General features: G+C 37.3%; 1 long non-coding RNA gene across 1 annotated transcript in view; it reads left to right on the top strand.

Annotated features, from left to right (window-relative positions):
• The first annotated feature begins 320 nt into the window (after window positions 1–320).
• LOC138062325 (uncharacterized) overlaps window positions 321–6,000 on the top strand; it is a 63,447-nt gene continuing 57,767 nt past the window's right edge. Inside the window, exon 1 of the long non-coding RNA XR_011136378.1 lies at window positions 321–401. This is a non-coding gene — a long non-coding RNA (uncharacterized lncRNA). The remainder of the gene's footprint in view (window positions 402–6,000) is intronic.

Below are 6,000 nucleotides of genomic sequence, written 5' to 3'. Positions count from 1 at the left end.
TGAGGAGGCTGACCAGGACCAGAGCATGCAGAGGTGGCCACATGGGGCAAGGGCCAGAGCCAAAATGCAGCTCCCACTGTGAGTTGGGGGAGAGGTTGATGGACCCTGCGACACCACTGGGGCCCGGACACCATTTTTAAGTACTGCTTTTTTTCTGTTTCTCAGGGGGTTTCCCCCATCCATACAGCTCTGTATATCCTACCTGCTTCTAAGGTCTCCGTTCTCTTCCTTGAATCTCTTCAGAAGCACATATAGTGCCGAGCCATCTCCTAAGAAACATAAGCAGTGTCCATAGAAACTAAAATGAAGTGAAAGAAAAACTCTTAGACAAAAATTATGCATTAGCGAGATGCCAGTTTGCCTTCATTTTCTTCATGATGCAGCTTATTCTTGCTCCCTAGGTTTGTTTGTCTTTTAATATAAGTGGTGGTTTCTTAGCTTTCATGATAATACAGTTTAAAATATCTCTGTAGAAATGATTTAGATGATTTTCCATCTACAGAGAAGATATCTAAGGCTAGCTCTGTTTTGGGGGTTGTGTATTTTTTTGTGTTTTTTATTGTTGTTATTTTGCTTTGGGTTTTATTTTTTGCCTGCCCAGCAAAGCTTTATGTTACAAGATTAAATCATGCTGGAGATTATGATGCATTGTTGCATTAACCTTTATTATTCAGATTAAACAAACTATTATGTGACTAGGGATAGTTCTGTTTTCCACAAATTGCTTTTCATTTATGTTGTATGACATCTAAATTGTAGTATTTTAATACTTTTGTTTTTGGATGCACTGAATAACATGCTATCTGCTGTGAGAGAGTGAAGATGGATGGGGGTGTGAAAAGAAAAAAAACTTAAAAAATGTTTTAAGAAAATCAGAGAAATTATAGTCACAAAGAAAACAAAATGCAAATGTTTTGCCATATCATTGCTTGCTACTGGAAATTTTATGGAATATTGGAACAGTTATGATTAATTGTTTTGATATGAATATTATAATTTTTTTACTGCCATAATGATACCATATCACAGAGAAAAATAGAGCCAGTGTTCAATGAAAATGCACCTGATGGATGTAGAACACTCTTTTAAAAAATTATCAGGATGCTATGATTTTTTTCAAGTCACTACTTTTTTCATGGCTTTCTGAATCATTGTTACAAATATAATATCTTCTTGAATACCACCAAATCTGTAATATTTCATAGCTTTCAATACTGATGCCTAATAAAGTTTCATAGTAATATTTTTCTTTCCTCTTTAGAGGCCATCAGCTTTGTAAGCTAGTAGTCATTTTTTATTCACATGTTTATTTCAGAGATCTATTGTGGGACTACTCAGAAGCTATTCCAAATACAGGAATAGCAATTTGTCCGTAATAAATTTTCAGAAAATTTATGTGCGTTACCGTTGTTTCTAGAAACATTTTTGTATAAGAAACTTAGTCCTAAGTGAAGCCAAAAGCAGTAATAAATAGGGTAAATAATTCAAGGCAAAGTTTTGATTTTCTGGTTCTGTTTGCATGCTGTCGTGGCACAAAATGGCTCATTCTGTTCACTTTACATTTATATATGTATAAATGTCTAATGATACTGGTCAGTAAAGATTCAGGCCCATTATATAGGTGAAAGTATTTGCAAATACATGTAAAATGGTGTACAGGAGGACCCCTCCGCAACTTTACATGAAAAAAAGATGAGCTTTGAATAAATGGTTGCCACTCCAGGCTCAGATCATAAAATTGTGACAGCTCTGACAACATATCAGCTCAGCAGTAAATGGTGGCCAAAATAAAGAGCCTAAAGTCAGGAATTCTTAGAAAAGGAATAGATAATAACACAGAACACCATTTTATTGCTATGTAAATGCAAGGCTTACTTGCATCTTGAATGCTGCATGTAGCTCTGGTCCCTTCACTTCAAAAAAAAGAGAAAAAAAAGAAAAGATTCAGAGAAGGGCAAGAATTCTGGTCATAATTACAGAATGACTTTCATGTAAAGAATGACTTAGCACTAAATAAAGTCTTTTCAGCATTCAGAGGAAGATAACTGAGGAAGGATGTGATAGAGGTCTATACAATTATCACTGCCATATGCCTTCTACTACTACTACAAAAAATTAGAGATGTCAAATTAAAGTAGGAGCAGCATTACTCAAAATAAATCAAATGAGGTCGCTTTTAGGGTAAAAGATATTAGACCTGGAGAACTCCTTGCCAAAGGAGGCTATCAGTTCAAGCAGTTTGCATGGGATTCAAAGGTAATCCAGGATTAATAAATGCACAGAAACCATAATTTCCTGAGCTGGAAATAGTTTAAGCTTGGGAGTTTTGGAGGAATTATGATATGTGCTTGGACTGTTCTTACCCCCTCCATAGGCATTTGTTATGACTGCTGCAGGAGACATTACAGAAATAGGTAAATCGTGTGTTTGTTCAATACAGGCTTTCTTTTTTTTTCAGTTACAGGTCTTGTGAACTGTTTGTGATTGTTTTGTTCTGCCCTAGTTGTATGGCAGTGTGGATAAACAGGGATACTTAGGGCAGAGTATATCAAGATTATTAAAAGTCAGTTCTTCTATTCTTTTCTGAACATGGTTGCAAATGATATTTTCTTTACTCCTGACTGAATTTTCTCACCTGCTTTTTTGCCTCTGCTACTAGAACTTTTCTGAGACCCGAGAAGACTTTTTGAGGTGCTTAAAAATATGAAAAATAAAGGAACTTTATATTCAGAACAGCATTATAGCTGGGAAAGAGCTGTCCTGAGGTTATTGTTCTTCCATAATTGCTTCTCTCCTGGTTGTTTTTGCTCAACTTCTTTCTGAGCTCCCCCTCATTTAGGATCCTTAAGGGAGGTAAAGATCCCTTAATTTCTGCATGCTCCACTCCACTGTGGATGCCTTGAGTGTGGGGGGCTCATGGCAGCTGCTTTGCTTTGCATACGCAATCACCTTCAGACGTATTTAGGGTGAGATGAGTCAGAACACGAAGAGGCTGGGCACTACTGGCACCACCCATCGTATAGGCGCTAGATGGTTAGTATGCGTGACAAATGGAAAGGCTTGCTGTTTCCAGTGTACTCCAATGTACTTAGGGTAGAAACAGGTCTCACATGAGCTATGTAGAAGACAGTAATTGTTCAGCGTGTGCTCAGCAGATCCCTGGAGGTGAGTGAAAAATTGTAAAGGAAGGTGAAACTCACAACACAAGGAGTAATGCCTCTTCTGGAAAATGTGTAGGGCTATGCAGTTTCCTTTCAGGTTGAAAATCATTGATATAGTCTATCTGTGTTTGGAAGAGAGTTTCCCCTGTCACAGTTAGCCAGGTGGACCTCTGGGATTCTTTCACAGGAAATTCTGCAACAGTCCTTCCCCCTGTCACGCCCTTTGATTATTGCATTGCAGACGAATGTGAAGAGGACAAGACAAAGAGTGAGGGAAATGAGTATATAGTAAAGAACAAGTGGAAGTGGAAATCTTTGTTAAAAATGGAAATGTACATCTTGCTGGTCTATGCTCCTTCAGGGTATGTTTAATGATGTCTGGTTATCTGAACTTCAAGAGAGTAGTATTTGGAATAAAACATGTTTTATATTCATTATTATGACATCTCTCCTCCCCTCTCTGCTTCCCTTGTTGAAGGCTGTATGCACTTTGTTTAGTAATAGAAATTCTGATAGGCTTTCTAGCAGAACAAAGCCACTGAAAGCACAGTTCGTTCAGAGGAATAACTGCTCTCTACGTGCAGTGCTTTTTATTAATTCTTTGAAGCAGCAGTCAATTATTTAGTCCTCAGATTTTTTCTCCTTGTTGAAGAACCACTGGAAAGCAGTGTATTAAGCATCCGCTCTAACAATAAAGATATCTGAGCCATGTCGTTAGAAGGGTTCTGTATCCAATTATTTGTGAGCTTCTTACAGATATGATTCCATGGAGTAAATGGAAAACATACTTCAGTCATTCTCTTCACTGATAGTAATTTAATAAAAATAAAAAGCTATTGATTTTTTTGTTAACTGTGTTAAAAGGCCACTGTAATCTTGGCTTCACTCTGCTGTTGGCAGAGTGTTCACTAGCAAGTAGATTTTTTACTTTTCCCAGGGCACCATTTATTAAATGCCGTCTTAATGTGTACAGATGATTAGTTTAGCTGAAGCAGAGGAAGATTTATAATATCTTCCTGTTATTTAGCTTACAGTCAATTAGTCAATTCAGACCTTAGCAGCATTTGCAGAGATTTATCTCCCCTACTTTGCAGTTTCGTTTCTTCCATTTCTTAAGCTAAATGTTTCTCTGAGCTTAGTGAGCCAGGACTTTGTGGGCAGTAGCTACTTTTGACAGGTATAGAAAATAGAAATCTATTTTCTGACTCTTATTACAATAACCACACTATTGCTAACAACTATCTTAGGTGTCAGGGCAGTTTTTAGCTCTGCTTTAAACCTCACCTTGAACATGGAGGTTAAATCAGTAAAGGTGTACTTATGTTATCAGATTCTCTCTGTTTAAAAGTGTAGATCTTCACTAACCCAGTTGTTTTGAGGTATGCCTTCCTGAACATCATTCATACCATCGTAAGGGAGCTATTCCATTTGTAAGTTCTTGTGTATCTACATTGATCATAGACAGAGTCTGAAGGATTCTTTAAAGAAGACATGATGTTCAGAAAATGAAAAATGGATTATATGCATTCATTCCATTTTAGGTGCCTTTGTCTCTCCCCAAAACAATGCTTTCTGTGATGGCGAAACATCTAAATTTGAAATCTATTTATCAAGTATGATTGATGCTGATGCAGTCTGAGAACCTAACTACCCCCATACATGCATGGACATTTTTTTCTCTTATAATTCTTCAGAACATTTTGAGCTGTTGGACAGAGAACTCATCTCTATTTTAATCCAAAAAGATTTTCCAAAGATAAAACTGGAGAGGGATCCAGCTGGAAAATTAACATATTTAAATTTAGATGTCCAGATATAGGTGATTTACCTGTCTAAATTCCCAGTATTGTCATTGGAAGTTTAGCTGCTACAGCCGTTGAAGAGTGATTCAGTAAATGTTTACCACAGAGTGGGCTGGATTGCTCTCTAGACTCAACTGACCGGATCTCAATGACTATAATGGGAGCCTGTACATCTAACTGTTTTGCAGATACCCGTGGTGTGATTCAGTTCCTTACTGACATTTTAAACATCTATCACATTCACATGCAGCTGGCCGATAACATAGGACCTGCACTGTTTTATAAAGGCAGCTAGAGGGCAGGTACATGTTCAAGGTTTCATAGATAGCACTATCTATCTATAGTTAGGAAACTGAGTTATAATGTAATCTTTACATTATAACTCCTAAATTTAACAGTCTGCAGCCTGACTTTGAATCCAATCCCACTTATGTTGGAGGAGAGGAATTTTTCCGTGAGGATGTTGTTAAATTACATAAACACAGCTGCCCACTGACACGTGAGACTGGTATTCTATCCATAGGGCATCTTTCTTGGCTGTTACCTGTAGAAGGTGCAGGACTGTCAGCTCCATGCAAGTACATATATTGGATGCATTAGGACATCTTAAATTTCACAAAAATGTTTATGCAACTGAATCATATCCTGGACATAATTATGTCCAAAACATAATTTAAGTGGAAAAATATATATTTATATCAGAAAAAAAAGAAATGTTTTATGCGTCCGAAGAACCACTAGTTTGTGTGGTTTTGCTGGCAATAATCTCCATTCTGAGGTTTCCTGAAGTGTCACTTTCAGACTAGAAACATTTGTTACCGAAGCAACACAGTAAGGCAGTCTTAAAGAATTTGAGGCACTTTGTCTGTCCCTGACAGACGGATTCTGGCTGTGTAGCTCCAATCTTAACGGTAGAGATATTTGATGTAAACTTTTGGCCTCCAAACTCTCATCTACTCCAGTGGGGCCCTAATTTCAGCTTTTACTGGAAGTAAAGTAGGTGAATTAGTTTTCTGCTTGTGCCTCAGTGAGATCGT

This window comes from Struthio camelus, chromosome 1 (assembly GCF_040807025.1).
Source record: "Struthio camelus isolate bStrCam1 chromosome 1, bStrCam1.hap1, whole genome shotgun sequence".
NCBI classification, from domain to species: domain Eukaryota; kingdom Metazoa; phylum Chordata; class Aves; order Struthioniformes; family Struthionidae; genus Struthio; species Struthio camelus.
The sequence above is the reverse complement of the archived record's forward strand: the minus strand, read 5'-3'. Positions and strand labels throughout refer to the sequence as shown.